At 42.0% G+C, this 23,800-nt stretch overlaps 1 pseudogene; it reads right to left on the reverse strand.

Annotated features, from left to right (window-relative positions):
* Window positions 1–10,293: 10,293 nt before the first annotated feature.
* LOC138097258 (U2 spliceosomal RNA) lies at window positions 10,294–10,419 on the reverse strand (annotated as a pseudogene).
* Window positions 10,420–23,800: the final 13,381 nt, after the last annotated feature.

The following is a 23,800-nucleotide window of genomic DNA, read 5'->3' on the forward strand; positions in this document are numbered from 1 at the left end:
CATACTAACTGAAGTAAGTCAGTCGGAGAAAGATAAATATATGATTTTGGTTATTTTGTGGAATCTTTTTTTAAAATGGTACGAATGAACTTATTTACAAAGCAGAATCAGACTCAAACAGACATAGAGAACAAGCTTACTGCTACCAAAAGGAAAGGGGTGGGAGGGATAAATTAGGAGCTTGGAATTAAAATATACACACTGTTATGAATAAAATAGATAATCAACAGGACCTACTGTGTAGCAAGGGAGTTATATTCAATGTCTCTTAATAACCTATAATGGAAGAGAATGTAAGAAAAAGAATATATATGTATATGACATGTATATACAACTGAATCACTTTGCTGTACACCTGATACTAACACAACACTGTAAATCAACTATATTTCAATAAATTTTTTTTTTAAAGAGATGGCTTCCAAAGTCTCTATCCCCATGGAATTCACCCAATGTCATCTACAAAGGAGCAGAACAGACTTGCAGGTCTCCTGAGCCTTCTTTCCTCTGGACTCAGCAGTCTTGGTCCCTTCCCCCTTAATCATGTTTGAGACCATTTCACTTACCCCACTTTCCAGTCACCCTCTGGGGACACGCTCCAGATTGGCAAGATACTGCTTAAAGTACTAGACTCAGAAGCAGATACTAATACAATATTCTAGGTGAGACTTGACCTAGAGCAAGGTTTCTCAACCTGACAAAACTGACATTTGGGACAGGATAATTCTTCGTGTTGGAGGCTGTCCTGTGCACGGTATAACGCGGAGCAGCATCCCTGGTTTCTAGCTGTGACAATGAAAGACGTCTTCAGACATTGCCAATGTCCGGGGACAGACAGAATGGCACCGAGTTAAAAACCACTCACCTAGAAACAGCACGATGGCCAGGGTTTCTGTCTGGACTCTCTACATCTACCCTTAAGCCTCCAAATTGTCAACTTTACATGGAGTTCTCAGGCAATAACTACAAGTTTTATCTTGCTTGCCCTAAACTACATCACCCAAAATAATTACATACACACATACAATAAAGTAGAATAAAAAGACAACTGCCCAGAAAAATACAAAAGTGTCACTGCGACCCCCAAAGAAGAAACTCTCTCTCTCTTTGCTCCAATAAAATAAAGTTAGTAGTTTTATTTTTACATACATGTCTCTTTCAGGAGAGAACTGTCAGAGTAGAATTAAACAGGCAAAATTTGAGGCTCTGTGACCAGATGAAAGAGACCCCAGGTCCAGAAACAAAGTACATGTAAATTTAATTTCCCACCAACCCCATCCCCCACCCCATTATGCCAGGGAGGTGTTGAGGGAAGTTTATGGGAATGATAGAACTCCAGCAGACTGTCAGATTCTTAGCACCCTCAAGAGTTGTCCCAGTCAAAATCAAAAGTCTGTTCTTCATCGTGTGCTTAATAAACAGAACTTATTCTTGACTGAATGAATAAAGTCTGGTGTGTACAAAGCAGATTAGGTGGGCAGTGCACTTTTACCCTAGAACTGAAGGAGAATCTCAATCAGGCTGAATTTAGTTTAGCTGGTACACTTTTGAAATGGGCAATAGACTGGATCCTGGTTACTTTATAAGCTATTGAAGTTCCAGTTTGTGACTAATGTTAGTTTAACACTTCTCTGTCGGGACAGACTAGAATTCTCTTTCTGGAATGAGATCAGCTTGCCACCAAATCACACTTTGGGAATAGGCAGTGTAAACCCTTAGTGAGGTTAGAAGGTAACCCTTAGAAGGTAAACAAAGTGATCTATTCTCTTTTTTTCTTCTTTTTCCTGTCTGTAACAAATGCACTTTGAGTGATCCTTCTTAAGAGATGTGGGGAGGGTGGGCAGAGACAGTAGACACATTATTTTGTGTTTGGTGTGCATAACTGGAGGAATTCCTTCAGGCTTGGGGTAGGAAGCAGGCAGTGAAAGGCCAATGGTTGATTCCTTTGTTTGGTTTTTATTGTGCATGACTAAATGTATTAGACATGTTGGATCACAGAGAATATGCATCTGTGAATCATGGCCCTGTTGAATTTGTATGTGTTTTGCCTGCTAATATCAGCTGGCCTTTCCAGCTACAAAAGGCCTCCTTATTAACATGATATCTGAATTACGTTAATAAAATTAGAGTCAGAATGTGCCATGTGAGTCTTCTGCAAGAAACAAAGATATTTCCCAATGCCATATATATATATATATATACTGATTTTCTGTGATTCATGTTTTCTTCAAAATAGGAAAAGATGAAGGATGATGTGGAAGTAGCCAGCATTGCACAGAATAAGGAATGATGGACATAATAGGTTTTAGAAACAATTCTTTATAGCCTCTAACTAACTCCAAGTAAATGCACATTTTTTAATGTAATCTTTCCAACAAAAAAACCATTAAACCTCTACTATGTGAACAGAGTTTGGCTTAGCTAGATCATGTGCCATTTAGCCGATGGAAAACTACCGATTCAAAGGACAGACACTTCTGTAAATAGATGGGTGGGTTTTTATTCTTTTGCGGATGGAGAAGTAATAAAGTATTGCACCGGGCTCCTACCAGACACCAGGGGGAGAAAGCTGAATGTCCTAAGGTTTTCATCAGCTTTATTGTCATTCCTTGGAAGAAGAAAAATGAGATTTACTTAATCGCAGAAGTATGACAAATTTCTTTCTTTGAATCTCAGAATGTTTTTCAGTGAAGGTTTTCAATTGAGAGAGATTATTATTTAGGGGGGAAATCCTTGAAAATGTCTTTGCTCCCTGTTTTAAAATCCCTCACCAAGAAGATTACTGCTAGCTTTATTGCAATGTCACAAAGCCAGGTGCTTTGTGTGTAAAACAAAGGTAGCAGGGTGTTTGGAAAGAACTCGGACCAAGGGTAAGGGGTCTGTGTTCCTGGCCCTCCCTCCACTGTATGACCTTAAATAAGTCACTGTCTTTCTCTATGTCTTGGTTTCCCCGCTTGCACAAAAGGAGGGCTTTGAGCTAGATTATCTTCAAGGCCCCAGCAGCTCAAAGAAACCTCAAGATTAACTGTGTTCCTGCCTGCCAGCCAGATATCACTCTGAACAAACGCTGTCACTCTGCATAATGGCTGTGTTTCCCCAGACACATCATGGAAGATATTTTCTACCTGAAGTTACAATTTCACCACTTACCTACCCCAATATCATTTAAGGTCTCCTTCTTCTGCTTTGAAGTTCAAAGAGAGAGAGGACTCTGCTTAATGACAATGGCCCCTTTGAAATGTTCCCTTTGCAGCTGCAAGCTGGCAGATCCTGCACTGTACAAAGGCAAGGAGGTTATTGTGATGCAGATGTGCTCCAAGCTGCGTCGGCAGCAAGAACATTTCCATGGGTCTTTACTGTATTTCTTCTATTATTCATAGAACACAATGTAAATGAAGCCATAAATTTCACCCCCCCACACTAGATGTAGAAAGAAGATAATGGAAATTGTGAATTATGAATGAATCACTGTTATTGTAATTCCTTAAGGATTCTGATGGAGATGATTAAATTCTCACAAAGACACCGATTCGAAACTTTTATGCCGGAGTACTTAGTCATGCTGCTTGGAATTTCACAAGGAATGGCTTCGAGATGATCTTGCTTTTGCATTTACCTGCCACATCTTCTCATAGATAATCTGCCTAGGCTTGGACCTTATTAAAAATGAAGATTTCATTCCTGCGGGAGGGAAAAGTGTTGCAAAATTACACGTATCTTCCCACTAGTCAGACATATTGCTTGGGATCCTGAACACATAACAGGTGAAAGCTTTAACCCTGAGTTCTTGGAATTTATCTTTTTCTTTCAGAAAACAAAATAGTTAGAAGTCCCTATCCTTCTTTAAGGAGAAGGCAATGGCACCCCACTAAACTGATCCAGCAACCTAATAAACTCAAAGATGCAGATTTTTTTTCCCCTCTTTTAAATGTGTTTTGATAACAGGAGTTCTGGTCAGCAATTACTCTCTCAACCCTGGTACACGATTCTTCTCAATAATGACAGTGGCCCATGAGATTCAGAAGCCGTTCTGGTTTTGATAATGATAGAAAGTGATTAGAAGTACTTCACTGGTCTGAGACAAAGCCTCTGGAAAATTTCAACCTTAATCCACTTTAGTCTTGTGCCAGGCTTTTAGAAGGTTATAGTCCCCAAAATGAGATTTGAGATGATATTTAACAGTTCAAGTGTCATTCTGGAAGGAGTTCTCTTTTGAAGAACTCCAAAATAGATTTTTGACATTTTTATGCTACCGAATATGTATGAATTGATAACGATATAGGCACATGCAAGCTTCTGTTCAGTAGTTGCTTTCAAATCTCAAACACAAAATAGTTTAAAATTTAGAATATATGTGATTATGCAGGGTGTAAAAGGTACCATTGGAGAGTCTTCATAAAAGTTTCTAGTATTTACCAAAATGTAGTAGATGCAAAATGAGCTAGGAGTTCTTAGGCAGCCAAGAACCCTTCCCCGATCCTCAATATCATTGTTTGCAAAATGAAAAATTTGGATTTGATGATGTCTAAGGTACTTTTCTTTCCTAAGGACACGACTGAGTGAATGAACTGAACTGAACTGAAGGTACTTTCCAGCTTTAACTTTCTCACTTCTTGAATAGAAAGCAAATTCAGTTCAGTTCAGTCACTCAGTCGTGTCTGACCCTTTGCAACCCCATGAATTGCAGCACGCCAGGCCTCCCTGTCCATCACCAACTCCCGGAGTTTACCCAAACTCATGTCCATCGAGTCAGTGATGCCATCCAGCCATCTCATCCTCTGTCGTCCCCTTCTCCTCCTGCCCGCAATCCCTCCCAGCATCAGTCTTTTCCAATGAGTCAATTCAATTGAAATGCAAATATTCCTACTTTACTGGGCCTAGGCTAGAAGGTATATAAAAAGCTAGGACTCTAACCTCTATCATGAGAACTTGGGAGTGTCCTGAAAGTCTTGAAAGGGGATTGTCTATATAGAGCCATTTTGAGATCACAAACAAGGTCACTGGAGCTACTAGCCAAGAGGAGTCTTTGCCAGTTGCCAGAGGTGTGGTCAAGGCTTCCCTGGAGGCTCAGTGGTAGAAAACGCTCCTGCCAATGCAGGAGACTTGGATTCATACCTGGGTTGGGAAGAACTGGAAAAAGAAATGACAACCCATTCCAGTACTCCTGTCTAGAGAATCCCATGGACAGAGGAACCTAGCAGGCTACAGTCCAGTCCAGTCCAGTTCAGTTCAGTCGCTCAGTCGTGTCTGACTCTTTGCGACCCCATGAATCACAGCACGCCAAGCCTCCCTGTTCATCACCAGCTCCCAGAGTTCACTCAGACTCACGTCCATCAAGTCAGTGATGCCATCCAGCCATCTCATCCTCTGTCGTCCCCTTCTCCTCCTGCCCCCAATCCCTCCCAGCATCAGAGTCTTTTCCAATGAGTCAACTCTTCACATGAGGTGGCCAAAGTACTGGGGCTTCAGCTTTAGCATCATTCCTTCCAAAGAAATCCCAGGGCTGATCTCCTGGGGTGGCAAAGAGTGTAACTTGACTTAACAACTGAACAACAACAATTGTGTGTAAAGTCCCTGGCACATATTGGATTTTATATATGTGTGTGTGTGTGTGTGTGTGTGTGTGTGTGTGTGTGTGTGCTTGTGTGCTTAGTTGCTCAGTCGTGCCCGACTGTTTGCAACCCCATTCACTTATATATACATATATATGTGTGTGGGGATATCCATATGCATATAGATATAACTACTCCAATATTCTTGCCTGGAGAATTCCATGGACAGAAGAGCCTGGTGGGCTATAGTCCTTGGGGTCACAAAGAGTCAGACATGACTAAGCAACTAACACACACACACACACACACACACACACACATTATATATATATATACACATATCTGAATAACTGAATCACTTTGCTGTACACCTGAGACATTGTAAATGAACTATACTTTAATTTTAAAAAAACAAAAGATCAGCATTGGGAACTCATGTACACCCATGGTGGATTCATGTCAATGTATGGCAAAACCAATTCAGTATTGTAAAGTTAAATAAATAAATAAATAAACAAACAAAAGATCAAAATTAACATTTGTGAGGAATTTAATGATAAAAAATTAACAAGTTAAAATTATTTACTGATGCACTAATTTCACTCTTAAAGAACTGACCTTATAGCAATGATAAAACAGAAGAAAAGTCAGTCACAGGGTGAAAAGCAATGTATCATTGTGGTGAGCAGTATGGCCTCTAGGAATACCAGAGCCAGGTTGCCTGTTCTGCCATGGCTCAGTTCAGTTCAGTCACTCAGTTGTGTCCGACTCTTTGAAACCCCATGGACCGCAGCACACCAGGCCTCCCTGTCCATCACCAGTTCCTGGAGTTCACCCAAACTCATGTCCACTGAGTCAGTGATGCCATCCAACCATCTCATACTCTGTTGTCCCCTTCTCCTCCTGCCCTCAATCCCTCCCAACATCACAGGGTCTTTTCAGATGAGTCAACTCTTCCCATCAGGTGGCCAAAGTATTGGAGTTTCAGCTTTAGCATCAGTCCTTCCAAAGAACACCCAGGACTGATCTCCTTTAGGATGGACTGGTTGGATCTCCTTGCAGTCCAAGGGACTCTCAAGAGTCTTCTTGAACACCACAGTTCAAAAGCATCAATTCTCCGGCACTCACCTTTCTTTATAGTCCAACTCTCACATCCATACATGACCACTGGAAAAACCATAGCCTTGACTAGACAGACCTTTGCTGGCAAAGTAATGTCTCTGCTTTTTAATATGCTCTCTAAGTTGGTCATAACTTTCCTGCCAAGGAGTAAGTGTCTTTTAATTTCATGGCTGCAATCGCCATCTGCAGTGATTTTGGAGCCCCCCAAAATAAAGTCTGACACTGTTTCCACTGTTTCCCCATCTATTTCCCATGAAGTGATGGGACCGGATACCATGATCTTAGTTTTCTGAATGTTGAGCTTTAAGCCAGCATTTTCACTCTCCTCTTTCACTTTCATCAGGAGGCTCTTTAGTTCTTCTTCACTTTCTGCCATAAGGGTGGTGTCATCTGCATATCTGAGGATATTGATATTTCTCCCAGCAATCTTGATCCCAGCTTGTGCTTCTTCCAGCCCAGCGTTTCTCATGATGTACTCTGCATATAAGTTAAATAAGCAGGGTGACAATATACAGCCTTGACATACTCCTTTTCCTATTTGAAACCAGTCTATTTTTCCATGTCCAGTTCTAACTGTTGCTTCCTGACCTGCATACAGGTTTCTCAAGAGGCAGGTCAAGTGGTCTGGTAGTACCATCTCTTTCAGAATTTTCCACAGTTTATTGTGATCCACACAGTCAAGGCTTTGGCATAGTCAATAAAGCAGAAATAGATGTTTTTCTGGAACTCTCTTGCTTTTTCCATGATCCAGTGGATGTTAGTAATTGGATCTCTGGTTCCTCTGCTTTTTCTAAATCCAGCTTGAACATCTGGAAGTTCACAGTACTCGTATTGCTAAAGCCTGGCTTGGAGAATTTTGAGCATTACTTTACTAGCATGTGAGATGAGTGCAATTGTGCGGTAGTTTGAGCATTCTTTGGCATTGCCTTTCTTTGGGATTGGAATGAAAACTGACCTTTTCCAGTCCTGTGGCCACTGCTGAGTTTTGCAGGCATATTGAGTGCAGCACTTTCACAGCATCATCTTTCAGGATTTGAAATAGCTCAACTGGAATTCCATCACCTCCACCTAGCTTTGTTCATGTTATGCTTCCTAAGGCCAACTTGACTTCACATTCCAGGATGTCTGGCTCTAGGGGAGTGATCACACCATCATGATTATCTGGGTCATGAACATCTTTCTTGTATAGTTTTGTGTATTCTTGCCACCTCTTCTTAATATCTTCTGCTTCTGTTAGGTCCATACCATTTCTGTCCTTTATCGAGCCCATCTTTGCATGAATGTTCCCTTGGTATCTCTAATTTTCTTGAAGAGATCTCTAGTCTTCCCCACTCTATTGTTTTCCTCTATTTCTTTGCACTGATCACTGAGGAAAGCTTTCTTATCTCTCCTTGCTATTTTTTGGAACTCTGCTTTCAAATGGGTATATCTTTTCTTTTCTCCTTTGCTTTTTGCTTCTCTTCTTTTCACAGCTATTTGTAAGGCCTCCTCAGACAGCCATTTTGCTTTTTTGCATTTCTTTTTCTTGGGGATGTTTTTGATCCCTGTCTCCTGTACAATGTCACAAACCACCATCCTTAGTTTATCAAGGCACTCTGTCTATCAGATCTAGCCCCTTGGATCTATTTCTCACTTCCACTGTATAATGGCAAGCGATTTTATTTAGGTCATACCTGGATGTTCTAGCACTTTCTACACGTTGCACCATCACATGTGCTCTAAGCCCTTGATCACTCTTCTAGATTCAGAGCTCAGCTGCCTGTGTCAAGAGTCACCTGAGTTTCTCATCACTGAGTCCCAGGATGAAAATTTATTTTTACATATGGAAACAGCCATATCAGGTCAACTCACACAATGGTTATATATCAGTTCATTTCAATTGCTCAGTCATGTCATCTCTTTGCAGCCCCATGGACTGCAGCACGCCAGGCTTCCCTGTACATCACCAACTCCCAGAGCTTACTCAAACTCATGTTCATTGAGTTGGTGATGCCATCCAACCATTTCATCCTCTGTCGTCCCCTTCTCCTCCTGCCTTCAATCTTTCCCAGCATCAGGGCTTTTCAAATGAGTCAGTTCTTTGCATCAGGTAGCCAAAGTATTGCAGCTGCAGCTTCAGCATTAGTACTTCCAATGACTATTCAGGACTGATTGCCTTAAGGATTGATTGGTTGGATCTCCTTGCTGTCCAAGAACTTGCAAGAGTCTTCTCCAACACCACAGTTCAAAAGCATCAATTCTTTGGTGCTTAGCTTTCTTTATGGTCCAACTCTTACATCCATACATGACTACTGGAAAAACCATAGCTTTGACTAGATGGAGCTTTGTCAGCAAAGTAATGCCTCTGCTTTTAAAATATTGTCTAGGTTTGTCATAGATTTTCTTCCAAGAAGCAAGCGTCTTTTAATTTTATGGCTGCAGTCACCAACTGCAGTGATGTTGGAGCCCCCAAAATAAAGTCTGTCACTGTTTCCATTGTTTCCCCATCTATTTGCCATGTAGTGATGGGATCAGATGCCATAATCTTTGTTTTCTGAATGTTGAGTTTTAAGCCAACTTTTTCACTCTCCTCTTTCACTTTCATCAAGAGGCTCTTCAGTTCCTCTTCACCTTCTGCCATAAGGGTGGTGTCATCTGCATATCTGAGGTTATTGATATTTCTCCCAACAATCTTGATTCCAGCCTGTGCTTCATCCAGCCCAGCATGTCTCATGATGTACTCTGCATATAAGTTAAATAAGCAGTGTGACAATATACAGCCTTGATATACTCCTTTCCCAATTTGGAGCCAGTCTGCTGTTCCATGTCCAGTTTTGTTGCTTCTTGACCTGCATACAGATTTCTCCAGAGGCAGGTCAGGTGGTCTGGTAGTCCTATCTCTTGAAGAATTTTCCACAGTTTGTTGTGATCCACACAGTCAAAGGCTTTGGCGTAGTCAATAAAGCAGAAGTAGATGTTTTTCTGGAACTCTCTAGCTTTTTCTATCATCCAGTGGATGTTGGCAATTTGATCTCTGGTTTCTTGGCCTTTTCTAAATCCAGCTTGAACATCTTCAAGTTCTTGGTTCACGTACTATTGACGACTTGCCAGAGAATTTTGAGCATTACTTTGCTGGCCTCTGAGATCAGTGCAATTGTGAGGTAGTTTGTTTTCTTTGGCTGTATTTGATAATATGTAGTTTTATTATATATTATATAATAAATATGTGATTATACTTATTATCTATGGTTAATGCATACAATTAACATAAATATATGGTTATATTTATAATAGATATATGGTTATATTTAATGAATATCAAAAAGAACAAATCAACTATTTCTCATCAGACAGATAATACTCCTCACTCAGGAGTATTAGCATCAAAGATACAGCCCATATTCATTCTTCATCTATTTCAATACAATAACACTAGGAGACAAATGCCAATGATTCATCCCTCAAAATATGCTAGGTAGGGGACTTCCCTGGTGGCCCAGTGGCTAAGACTCTGTAATCCCAATACAGGGGACCTGGGTTTGATCCCTAGTCAGAGAACTAGATCCCATATGCCACAGCTAATAGTTTACATGTGGCAATTTTTAAAAAAATAAAACAAATCCTGCATGCTGCAAGACTTCGAGTGTCACAACTAAGACCCAGTACAGCCAAATAAATACATTAATTAATAAAATTCACCTTGATGAAGTTTATTTTTTTAAAAAGAAAGATATACTTGATCTTAGCCAAAAGGCCAAGAAATGATGAATCTAGAGTCTATTACACAGAGGGAAATAAGTCAGAAAGATAAAAACAGATATCATACATTAACACATATATATGGAATCTAGAAAGATGGTCCTGATGAAGCTAGCTTCAGGACAGCAACGGAAATGCAGAAATAGAGAACAGAGTTGTGAACACATTCCGGGAAGGAGACAGCAGGACTAATAGAGAAAGTAACATTGAAACATACACACCACCGTATGTAAAATAGATAGCCAGTGGGGATTTGCTGTATGACACAAGCAGTGCTAACCCAGTGCTCTGTGACTACCTAGAGGGACGGGTGGGAGGTGGGAGGAAGGTTCAAGAGGGAGGGGACATATGTATGTCTATGGCTGATTCACACTGATGTATGGCAGAAACCAACACAATCTTGCAAAGCAATTATCCTCAAATTAAAAATAGATAAATTAAAAAAAAAAAGCTAGGTAGAAATCCTTTTGTGCCCTCATTGCTCACTCATGGTGTTAGGTCACACTTCCATAGCAACTGCTATTTCTCTTATCATTGCTTGATTAACACTTGTAATTACCTGCCCAAATTCTGTCTTTCCCTGTGATGTTAAGCTCCGACTTCTCAGGGATTGTGTCAGTGTGATTCACCATTCCATGCTTAGTTCCATAGTGCCTGGCACACAGCTAGCATTTCATAAATATCTGTGGAACAAAAAACTTAATGAATAAATAAAGCCAACTCATAGGACTGTCTTCAAGCACTCTGGAGAGAGATACTCCTCTTTGGAAAGACAGACTCTCACAAAGAAGGAAGTGAAAGAGATTTTGTGGGCCTCAAAATGATCTGCCTGCTGGCCTGCTATGATTACCAAATTTTCTGCACAGATTCACCTCTCTGGATTCACACACATCGTCCCCAAGTAGCTCCTGTTAAGTAGTTCTTACTCAAGTGGCATATTTAGGCCATATCAAAGAGAAAGTAGTTGACAAGAATGAACTGAACATTCTGAGGTTACAGGAGCATATGGGATTTAGGCTTGGGAATAGCTACTTCAATTAAAATAATTCTTTCCAAGTACAATTTGCAAAATGTAATTTTTATGTCTGACTTTCCTCAAAAATCTTTCACCTTTTTATGACATTTCCATAATTACTTTTGGAGAGAAAATTTCTTTTTCTAAAAGCTATGGGTTTCTGAAATATCAATGATTCCTTCCTCAGTCCCACAGTTCCTCAATTAAGACAAAGCAAAGGTTCAGTTTATACAGAAGCCCGGATGGGTCCATCAGTGGTTTATGAACCACATAAAGTATTAAAAAAGGAAGGGACAAGAGAGAGGTTCCCAAGTATTGACCACTCCTCAAAATGATCTCAGACTTTTTTTGTATATTTCCAAGTCTCTTCTTTGTTGTAGTTATTATTCAATTGCTAAGTCATGTCCAACTCTTTGCAACACCATGGACTGAAGCACACCAGGCTCCCCTGTTGTCCACTGTCTCTGAGAGTTTGCTCAAATTCATGTCCATTGAGAGGGTGATGCCATCCAACCATCTCACCCTCTGCCACCCCATTCTCCTCCTGCCCTCAATCTTTCCCAGCATCAGGGTCTTTTCCAATGAGTTAACTCTTCACATCAGGTGACCAAAATATTGGAGCTTCAGCATCAGTCCATCCAATGAATATTCAGGGTTGATTTCCTTTAGAATTCTCCCTAGAGATTTCAAATCACAGGTCTGGGATGGAACTCAGACATCTGCATCATGACAGCCCCCACATGACGCCATAGGTTAGACATTTAGAGTCCCACTAAATTCCTTTCAAGCTTTGACATTCTGAGCATTTAAGTCTTTTCATCAGCCAAGGAGCACCCTTCCCAGCAGCCCCTGCTTCATAAGGAGACCATCAAAGGGCAAGAGCTCTGCCCCTCCAGTGTTCTGATTGGTAGTTCTCACCAGTGAGAACAGCAGCCACTGTTTACTGAGAGTCTCTACTTAGCCAGGCTCTCAACACATGCTAAGGGAGCGAAGGGCTTATCCAACACGACCTTAATTCCTGCAGCAACTCTCCCAAGTAGGTCTAATAGCCTCCTTTTCACAAATGAGGCAGTCAAATGTTTTGAGAGGCTGAGAAGATTGCCAAAGACCCTTGATTTTGAAGGGATGGAAGTAGGATTGGAACTCAAAGCTATCTAATTCTACCAGTAGGTTTAACCACTGCACTAGCCCATCTGTCACAACAAAGGTCAAAAGCTTCCCATGTAGACAGAGGCACTGGAGACAGGGCTTCCCTGGTGGCTCAGAGGGTAAAGAATCTGTTTGCAATGCAAGAGACTCAGGTTCGACCCCTGGAGAAGAGAATGGCTACCCACTCCAATATTCTTGCCTAGAAAATTCCTTTCCAGAACAGAAGAGCCTGTTGGATAAGAAAGAGTCCATATATATGTATATATACCACATTTTCTTTATCCATTCATTTGTTGATGGACATGTAGGTTGCTTTCATGTCTTGGCTATTATAAATAGTACTTCAATGAGCATTGGGGTGCATGTATCTTTCTGAATCAGAGTTTTCATCTTTTCCAGATATACTCTAAGGATATACGCTAGGGCATATGGTAACTCTATTTTTAGTTTTTTAAGGAACCTCCATACTGCTCTTCCAAGTAAACGTTCTAATGTACAATGGATTTCAATTTTTTCCCACTGTAAAAAGTCAGACATGACTGAGCACAGGAGACAAATAGTGTGGCTTTCCCCACTCATGTGCAAAGAGACTTTAATAGAGCCAGTTCTCTACCTCTTTGAAGAGGAGAGATAAAACAATAACAAACTCTTTAAAATTACATTCTGTCTGAATCTGCATGTTTGCCAAATTCTACAGGGCCAAGATCTAGGGAAATATTTTTGTTTAACTGTCAAAGAGGTAGGTAAAGAACAAACAAGAATAAAATGATTTGCTCAACACCCAGTGGTATAATGAACTTACAAACACTGTGCAGGCTATATATGTAAATATCTACTGCCAAGGCTTTGGGCAAGTGTGTAGCTGACATTTTCATTCTGGATTCTTAAATAAATACTCCATAATTATTATTTACATATTATTTAAATTTAAATAATTTCATATGGTTAGTGTTTTGAGAGACTGAGGTATTTGTGAAATATCTACCCATTTCTTTAAAACTGCCATATTAAGAGAGGCCAGATTCATGCATAAATCAGCCAACAGTGATGGGATACTAACAGAAAAATGTCTATGGGTCACTTTAAGTTACCAACAGGGAAATTCTATCAATCTAACCATGGTACATCCAGATCTTGTTACTCTTGCTAAAGAGAAACTAATCTACTCCTATGTCCACTGTGCCTTATTCTCACTGGCGCCTCCTCTAATGAGCCAAGCTCCTTCCTGCCTGGGGGCCTTTGCCCATGCTACTCCCTCCAGCTGGAACGATCTCCCTAGAGAATTCTGCAGGCTTGCCTGATCTACCTTTCCGATGTCTGCTCAAATCCTTCTTCTTCTGGATGACTCCACAGACTCCAGCCTAGTAGGTCTCTCTGTTACACACCCTGTAAGCCCCTGGACCTGTCTCTTAGTAGCCCTTGTCACAATTGAAAGAGTAACTTCTGTAATTAGTTCATGTCTGTTTCTCCTACAAAACTCTAAGCTCCATGAGAGCAGAACTAATTGTGTATCTATCAAGACCAGCTACATATTCTAAAGGCCAGGGCAAAATGAAAACATCGTTTCAAAATTACTAAAAATTTCAAGACAGCATCAGTAGAACATTAAACCAAGCATGGGACCTCATAAGCATGTAGCCTTGGGCAATAGCTTAAGTCTCATGCCCATAAAACTGGCCCTGGTCTTTAGGTTTACCACTGCATACATGCTCCATAGCAGGTGCCCAATAAATACTTGTGTATCTAGAAGTAGATAAAGTGCAGAAATTCTCTGATATTCTCTTCTTCCTTGGTCCATCTATCTCCCATCCCTTCAAGTCAAGAAACACGATTCCTGCTACAGTCACTCCTTTGCAACCAGCTTTGTACAACTTCCTTTAAAGGTTAGAAATTTTCCCAGCAGTCTCCTCTGGAGCCCCTAAGATTGAGATTTCTCAGAAGCTGCAGCTGAGAAATGTATTTTTATGTTTCCTTAAAGGAGGCTCCAGTGCATCCTTCAGTGAACTGTTCTTGAAGAGGAGGGAAAAATCAATGCTTTCAGATAGCATTATGTTGCCCTGAATAATCCTGAAGCTGCCCATGACTTACTGGAGAGGGTATAATTGAAGTGAGGATAAACTGCACACCATTTCAAAGTCTACTAAATTGAAACCGTTCTTTTTGTTGACACATGCTTGGGAAGCTGTAGATAATGTGATTTAAAATAAATACACTGGCCCAGTATACTTATATAATTGAAATAAATATGGGATCACCCATAGAGTCCACAGGCAGTTGGGTACATTAACCCCTTGTGTACCAGGTGAGAAGCCACCTGCATGAGCAGGAAGACGTGGCCCTGAGTAAATTGGGGAAAGAAGAGGGCACACAGTCTCAGATGAGATGGACACTTTCAAACGTTGAGTTTTCAGAGCATTTCTGTAGAAAAAGCCTGCCAGGTAATGAATCCTCTCTTGATTCTCCCACCATGCAATTCTGTTGAGTCAATATTAAGGACTCCTGAAGTCCAAGGGCTACAGTTGCAGTAGATTTAAAAAAGAAAGAGAGAGAGAGCAAAGAATTCATTTTCCCTCCTCTGATGGCTCCCAGGGAACAATAAAGAGCAAAACTCCAAAACTGCATTAAAATGGTTTCATCAGGGCTCTTTTGAGCAATCTGAATGTGCAATTTTTTAGTCAGAATGTACCTGAACACCCAAAGGGATATGTATCTAGGAGCTAGGTTTCCATCAGAGATGCAGAGCCACCACAAGAGAAAAGACAGACTTGTTATAGGATTTAGGCCATCAGTGACCCAGAAGCCAGTTAGTCATTGGTGAAGGTCTGTTTCCCTGTGTCTAGTCCTGAAGTTAGCAGGGTTAGACATTGCAAAAGGGAGATAATCGTGACATGAGGGTGAACAAGGCCAAAACGGACCAGAAGAACATTCTGGAATCCCAGGGAGTCATGGGAATGGGTGTCTAGCTCTCATGGGCACCCACATTGGTCTCTCACCACTTCCAAGCCTACTAGCATCATTGATACAGGTGACCTGCTGGAGAGCCCTACACGAGCCTGATGGAGAATTCAGAGAAGCTGAGAGAGGAGCTGCCGGGAGCGGGAGGAGGCACTGCTCCCCATCCCCCCACCCCCACCCTGCATGCTGGTCCATGGCCGCAATGCGATCATCAGACCAGAGACCGCCAATGTGAGCTGCGGCAGAACCTGAGCCTCCCACCACCCTCCACAGAAACAAGGCAGCGGCCGCACCTCCACCTTCCAAACCTTCCCCGGGTTTCTCTCATAGCCGGGCTTAACACAGAGCCACGCAAGGAAAGGAATTCGGAAAGATTCAAGGAGAAGAGTTCTGGGAAATGTAGCTTCAACTTAGGTAATGTGATACAAATCCCTGGGGGACAACAATCAGCAGACCCAAATGCACCTCTGAGCCCCTTTGAACAATCTTTGAAGGTGTAACTTTTCAGTTAGAATGTACCCTAACCCCCCAGGGAGTGCCACTGCAATTGGATACATCTCTGCTGCTGCTCAGTCGCTTCAGTTGTGTATGACTCTGTGCGACCCCATAGACAGCAGCCCACCAGGCTCCCCCGTCCCTGGGATTCTCCAGGCAAGAACACTGGAGTGGGTTGCCATTGCCTTCTCCAATGCATGAAAGTGAAAAGTGAAAGTGAAGTCGAATACAGCTCTAGGTTTGGGTAAAACTGGGGTGTGCCTATAGCTGTGGTCTCAGCTGGGGACCATTTTTTCCCCAAGGGGTATTTGGTGACTCTGAATATATTTTTGGATGTCACAGCTAGGAGTGTGTTATGGGCCTCTAGTAGGTAGAGACCAGAGATGCCACTGAACATACCACAGTGCACAGTATGGTCACCCACAGCAAAGAAATGTGCAGACCAAAATGTCACAATAGCTGGAGCCAACCAACAAGCCCAGACATGATCTCTTAGGGTCCTTGAAGCTTCCAAGAAAAGCAGCGAAAGATATTATATATCATTTTAAAACTCTGTACTTCCAACTAGAAGTCAGAGAATCATACTGATAAAATAAATGAGGCAGATCAGTCTGTATTGATTACTATGCATCAGTATGGTTACGATGGCTGAAAAAAGCAAATCATAGAACAAATAGAATGCATGGTACAATGCCTTTTTGTCAATGGGCAACACACAGATTTCAATTTATTTTCTCCCAGAAACAAATCCTGAGAGGTTTCAAGTTCAAGTTGTTTATTTGGGAGAGGATCCCAGGAAACACAGGTAAGAGTGGGAAGTGGATGTATACAATGGAATACTACTCAGCCATGAAAAGAGGATGAAATTTTGTCATTTGCAGCAACATAGATGCACTTGGAGAGCATTGGCTGAGGAATAAGTCAGACAGAGAAAGACAAATAATATATGATAGCACTTACACATGGAATACCTAAAAAATACAACAAACTCGTGAATATAACAAAAAAAAAAGAAGCAGACTCACAGATATGGAGAGCAAACTAGCGATTACCAGTGGGGAGAGGAAAGAGGCGAGGGGTAAGATAAACGTAGGGGATTAAGAGGAACCAACTACTATGTATAAAATAAGCGACAAGGATATGTTGTACAACAATATAATAAAATAAAAGAAATAAAATCGAGTTAAGTCAGGAACAAACGTGGACCAGGGAGGCCTCCTAAGCTGGGATGTTCAGGAAACAAGGCAACATTTGAACTGAGACCTGGACGATCATGATCCTGCCATAGTCTCTATGGAAAGAGAGTTCCCAGCAGCGGGAAGAGTAAGTGGAAAGACCCCAAGCCAGAAAGTCGGGTTGGTTCACTGGGCGTGGGGCTGCATCTTAGTGATCAAGAGAGAGTGTGGTCAAAGACGCAGCTGGAGGGACTTCCCTGGAGGTCCAGCGGTTAAAACTCTGCACTTTCACTACAGGGGGGACAGAGTCAATCCCTGGTCAGGGACCTAAGGTCCCCCATGCCACACAATGCAGAAAAAAAAACCATGTGGCTGGAGAAGTAGGTGGGCACTAGTTGGCACAGAACCTTCTTCTGCGGTCTACATTTCATGAGTTTGAGTTTCACTCCCACAGGAGGGTTTTAAAGCAGGAGATTGGGCTGACATGGGAGGATTATAAAGGGCTGACACAGGAGGATTATAAAGGGCTGACACGGGGAGGATTTAATTCAAATCCTCATAGAGAGATTGATTCAAATGAATTGGTATCTTTACAAATCACTTCTAGAGACTATGTCAAAAATGAAGGTAGGAGGGTGGGAGTTGGTGCGGGGCAAGAGTGGAAGCAGGGAGACCCGTTACAGATGGAGGAAGGGAACTCTCTGAAGGTCAACCAGCAAGGCAGGAGCACCGCTGAATGGGTTCACGTCCCTCCTTCTAGGCAACAGTGTCTTGCTGTAAGTAGAAAGAGCACAGGAGCCTTCACCTGCAGCAAATATCCAGCCTCTCCCTGGTGTCACACAGCTTCTGCCAACAAACATTCATTGCTGGATTTTTAAATGTTTCACTAAATGCGTCAGGAAAAAAAAAAAAAAGACGCATTTTATTTGAAGCAGCATTTACAGTCACTGTACAGCTGGTGACTGCTAATTGTCATCTGTTAGGCCGGGCATCAGAATGTCTCATCAGAAAGTCTGTCCATCTGTCCTGGGCTGTATCAGCCTTCCTTCTGCTTCCCGTCCACAACCCGCCTTCTTCCCACTCTCTCCAGAGCCAGCCCCCGTGTCTCTTGGTGCTCAAGCCAGTCCTGCCGGGGAGGAGAAGACAAATTCTTATTCCTGAAGCTCCATTGGCTGGAGAAGCGGAAACAGCCATGTGAATGTAAATAAGAGTTTGAATATGTGCACCCAGTGTGAGTCAGTCTCCCATGACTGTGCCAGCCCAATGCCTCAAATCCTTTTCCTAGGGAGGTTGTTCGAAAGAAATAGTTATATAAATAAAGAAAGAAATAGACACATAAACACTCACCCTCCCCAGCCTCATCATCATCCCTAAAGGGAGAATAGTAAATATTCAGGGGGAAAAGTGGAGGAAGATATGCATCAAGGTGTCAACAGTGTCTGTCTCCGAGTGAGAAGGTTTTTTTTTCTTCTATCTCCGAGTGAGAAGATTTTTTTTCCTTCTTCTAGTTTGTGTTTCATAACATTCCTATAGGAAATATGTGTCATTTGTGAACAATTGAAGATATTTTTAATGAAGATAAGAAGCACCTTATAAGTAGATAAGAAGTCTTGCCTACCCCAAAGGGCTGTGAAAGGAAGAAATGACCGATGAAATGACGTCTGTGAATACACTTCGAGAATGCTGAATCCCAGAAGAAGGTAAAGATGGTCACTGTGCTTGTTAACCAGCATGAACACCTTAGTGGCTACCCAGGGAATGCCATCACGCACGTTTTCTTTCCCTATCTCTCCTCCTTTCTTTCTCCCCATCCTTCCTCCCTTTCTCTTTGCCAAGGACTCAGCCAAGAAAAACAGCATCCCTAGGGTTTGCTTCCAGGCAGGGAGAACTCCCAGTTAAAATCTCCAGTGGTAGCCGAGGTCTTTGGTTCTTCCCTACCCCTTGTCCGCATCCCTCATCTCTGAGAATTCTGCATCAGGACATGCATACATACACTTGGAATCTACGCCAGTTTCTTCAAGAAACTTTCATCCCAAATATGCTCTTACACCACCCTCCCACATCTTTCCTTCATTTGCAGACTCACTGGGTATTCTTTGAGAATCTTCCCCATGTCACACACTGTGTTGGGTGCTAAGGATCCCAGGGTGATGGGTGGGGTTTTCCCTGACCTCAGCGGACTGACATTCTGGGAGAGGAGACTAGTACTGATCAGTCACATGTTGACTTAAGCTTATAAATAATAGAAAAATAAGGTATGTGTTACTACAAAAGGGTTTATCAGAGGATTAGGACTAATCTGGAGGTCTATAAAGGCATCCTTGGAAAGAATGATGACTAAGCTGAGAAATGAAAGGTAAATAGGAATTAACAAATCAAGGGACAGGGAGAGAAGAATGTTCCAAACAGATAAAACCACCCAGGATGCATTTTTTTTAAGTGATACTCATATAACTAAGAAGATGCCAGGGTGATTTGGCAGGGTTAGGAGAATGAAGAAGTGGACCCAGCGAGCAGAACTTAGAAGCCATGGGATGGTCTTGGTCTTAATCCAGCCACAGTGTGAGGCCATGGGAAGCTTATAAGCAGGAAGATGACATGTTTACGTGTGTGTGTGTGTGTGTGTGTGTGTGTGACCACCCTCACCTTGGTGTGAAGAAATGAATCTGAAAGATGGCATGTGGCAAACTGCCTGTTTTCTCCAAATCCTCCTTCCTTTCTTCCTGGGCACATGTTCACCCAGCTGGAGCCTCCATTTCCCAGCCTCCCTCTCAGCCAGGCATGGCCAAACTACGTGAGCATTAGCAGAGTAAACAACTTCTAGTCACTTAGTGGCTCAGATGGCACAGAGTCTGCCTGCAATGTGTGGGAAACCCAGGTTCCATCCCTGGGAAGGGAATGGCTTCCCACTCCAGTATTCTTGCCTGGGAAATCCCACGGACAGAGAAGCCTGGCAGAATACAGTCCATGGGGCTGCAAAGAGTGGGCCACAACGGAGTGGCTAACACTTTTAGTTGCTTGTTTAACAGGAATGGCTTGCCACAGGCTTCCACTCACCTTTTCTGTGGGCTGGAATGTGAATGTGGCAGTGACCCAGCATCGATCATGAGAGCAAGGACAGAACCCCAGGAACTGGCAGAGCAACAAGGCGGAAGCTTCCTGGGGCCATGGGACCTCAGGGAACAGACCTTCTCCCTCACTCTGGACTGTTATACAAGAGAAGACAAACTTAGATCTTTGTTTCTAACAGACAAACTTGACCCACTGTGTTTTAGAACTTCTGATACAGCAGTTTAGTCTTTATCCTCACCAATATCATGAATATTAGTTAAATTTCTTTGATCATAAGCAACAGGAATTCACTCAGGTTAACTTAGGCAAAAAAAAAAAAAGGCAATTTATTAGAAGGTTATGGACTAGGGCCCAGAATCAAAGGAAAATCTAAAGAGCCTGGCTGGGAAGCAAAAATTAAGGGTTAGTCTCTTGTACTGCCAACTGGACGAATAACTCCAGTCATTTTCAGTCTTTATTACATTCTTCTCAAAACTTAAATTTCTAAGACAGAGAATCTGAATGCCTCGTATAGGTCACATGCTCACCCCTGGGCAGATGAGTGGGTTGGAAGGAGTAAGGAGTATCTTATTTGATCCTCCCACTAGGACTATACCTAATGGAACTGGATGTTCCCCCAAGAAAAATCACAGTTCTGCAACCAAGAAAATGAGAATAGATGTCCACCCCGAGGATGCAAGCACGAATATCAGGCAACCACCTAAGGGGCTCCTGCAGAGGTCCAGGTGAGCATTGAGTATGTCATGGATGAGGATGGTAGTAATGATGATATTAAAAAAACGAAAGAGATAAATGTAAGATACAATTAGGAGGCAGAATCAAAGAAAGTTTTTGGTTTATCAATAAACTTTTATTGAATAAGAGACACTGGATAGGATTTAACTTCATAGCTTAGAAAATACTCTATTCTCGCTCTCGATGTAATAATCGGAAGTGGAAGTTTTGGGTGACATATTCAAGGTCACACAGCGAGCAGAGGAGGCAAGACTCAAACCCAATATGACTGATTGCTCAACATTACACAATCTGGCCCAATAAATAAAAGTTATAGAATTAAAAGAACTTAAGCACATATATTCCTTCAGTGCACTGAAGAATTAAAAAACAGACAGTATAACATAAGACCCATCTAAAAGCAGAGATCTCTTCCCAGTAGGGAAAATGGGATAGCAGTATTGCAGGTAAGCTTTAAACTGAAAGACGCACAGGCCCATCATAAGATGAATTCCTGATTTGTTTAGCCAAATGTAGAGAGAATTCACAGGTGCAGAATGGCCATATGGACTATAACTGCAACCCCAGTGGGGCTACAGCTTCTGTGATGCTAAAGCCAGGGCTCGGCGAGAACTGAGAAGCTCAATTTTTGCTGCTTCACATGGGACTTATAAGTTGTGCATAAACAGTTGGTGCCCTTGATGGAAAATATGTATGGACATCACAGGCTTTCCACTTCTCAAACCAAAGTTAGGGTTGGTAGGGCAACATTCTAACACAGTTTAAAGAAGAAAAAAAACCAGGCAGTGCCTCTGGCCTCTGAACCATATTCTTAGCCTAGCTTCCAAGCATCTCAGAAACCCCATCACTCTGTGAATTGAACTTCACTTCTCGGAGTGATGATGTCAAACCTCCGCTCATAACCCCTCAGCACTCACCATTCCCATGTGGACCAATGGTTTCTACTGCAAACACCGGAACTGTGTCTGAGGGCTTTCTCTGGCTGCAGGAGCATGCTCAGCCCACATGAAGGGCAAGGTAGAGAGCAGCCCTCTGTCAGTGAAGAACAGGAGCCTTAGCCCTTCCGTAGACAATGCAGAGGTGGGTACCGCACTGTCTTCCAGAGATCCCGAGTAGGATGGAATAGAAAGGTGCTTATTCCGGCTCCCTGGATTGGCTGTCCTCACTTCCCTGTCTCACTACCCCTCTTCCCTGCTAATTGTCTCTGGGATCAGCTCCCAAATCAATTGCTTGCTGACCCAAGAATGCTTGGGTCAGGATCTGGGAAATGCTTACCCTAACCATTCAATATTACAGCAATCCAAGTCTATGCCCCAACCAGTAATGCTGAAGAAGCTGAAGTTAAACAGTTCTGTGAAGACCTACAAGACCTTCTAGAACTAACACCCAAAAAAAGATGTCCTTTTCATTATTGGGGACTGGAATGCAAAAGTAGGAAGTCAACAAATACCTGAAGTAACAGGTAAATTTGGCCTTCAAGTACAGAATGAAGCAGGGCAAAGTCTAACAGAGTTTTGCCAAGAGAAGGCACTGGTCATAGCAAACACCCTCTTCCAACAACACAAGAGAAGACTCTACACATGGATACAACCAGACGGTCAGCACCAAAGTCAGATTGATTATATTCTTTGCAGCCAAAGATGGAGAAGACTGGGAACAGACTGTGGCTCAGGTCAAGAACTCTTCATTGCCAAATTCAGACTTAAATTGAAGAAAGTAGGAAAAACCACTAGACCATCCAGATATGACCTAAATCAAATCCCTCATGATTATTCAGTAGAAGTGACAAAGAGATTCAAGGGATTAGATCTGATAGACAGAGTGCCTGAAGAACTATGGACAGAGGTTCATGACATTGTACAGAAGGCAATGACCAAGACCATCCCCAAGAAAAAGAAATGCAAAAAGCCAAAATGGTTGTCTGAAGAGGCCTTACAAATAGCTATGAAAAGAAGAGAAGTAAAAAACAAAGGAGAAAAGGAAAGATATATCTGTTTGAATGCAGAGTTCCAAAGAATAGCAAGGAGAGGTAAGAAAGCCTTCCTCAGCGATCAGTGCAAAGAAACAGAGGAAAACAACAGAATGGGAAAGACCAGAGATCTCTTCAAGAAAATTAGAGATATCAAGGGAACATTTCATGCAAAGATGGGCACAATAAAGGACAGAAATGGTATGGACCTAACAGAAGCAGAAGATATTAAGAAGAGGTGGCAAGAATACACAGAAGAATGATACAAAATAGATCTTCATGACCCAGATAATCCCAATGGTGTGATCACTCACCTAGCGCCAAACATCCTGGACTGTGAAGTCAAGTGGGCCTTAGGAAGCATCACTACGAATAAAGCTAGTGGAAGTGATGAAATTCCAGTTGAGCTATTTCAAATCCTAAAAGATGATGCTGTGAAAGTGCTGCACTCAATATGCCACCAAATTTGGAAAACTCAGCAGTGGCCCCAGGTCTGGAAAAGGTCAGTTTTCATTCCATTACCAAAGAAAGGCAATGCCAAAGAATGCTCAAACTACTACACAGTTGCACTCATCTCACACGCTAGCAAATTCTCCAAGTCTGGCTTCAACAGTATGTGAACCATGAAATTCCAGATATTCAAGCTGGATTTAGAAAACGCAGAGGAACCAGAGATCAAATTGCCAATATCCACTGGATGATAAAAAAAAAAGAGAGAGTTCCAGAAAAACATCTTCTTCTGCTTTATTGATTATGCCAAATCCTTTGACTGTGTTGATTACAACAAACTGTGGAAAATTCTTCAAGAGATGAGAATACCAGA

This window comes from Capricornis sumatraensis, chromosome 20 (genome assembly GCF_032405125.1).
Source record: "Capricornis sumatraensis isolate serow.1 chromosome 20, serow.2, whole genome shotgun sequence".
Taxonomy (NCBI): domain Eukaryota; kingdom Metazoa; phylum Chordata; class Mammalia; order Artiodactyla; family Bovidae; genus Capricornis; species Capricornis sumatraensis.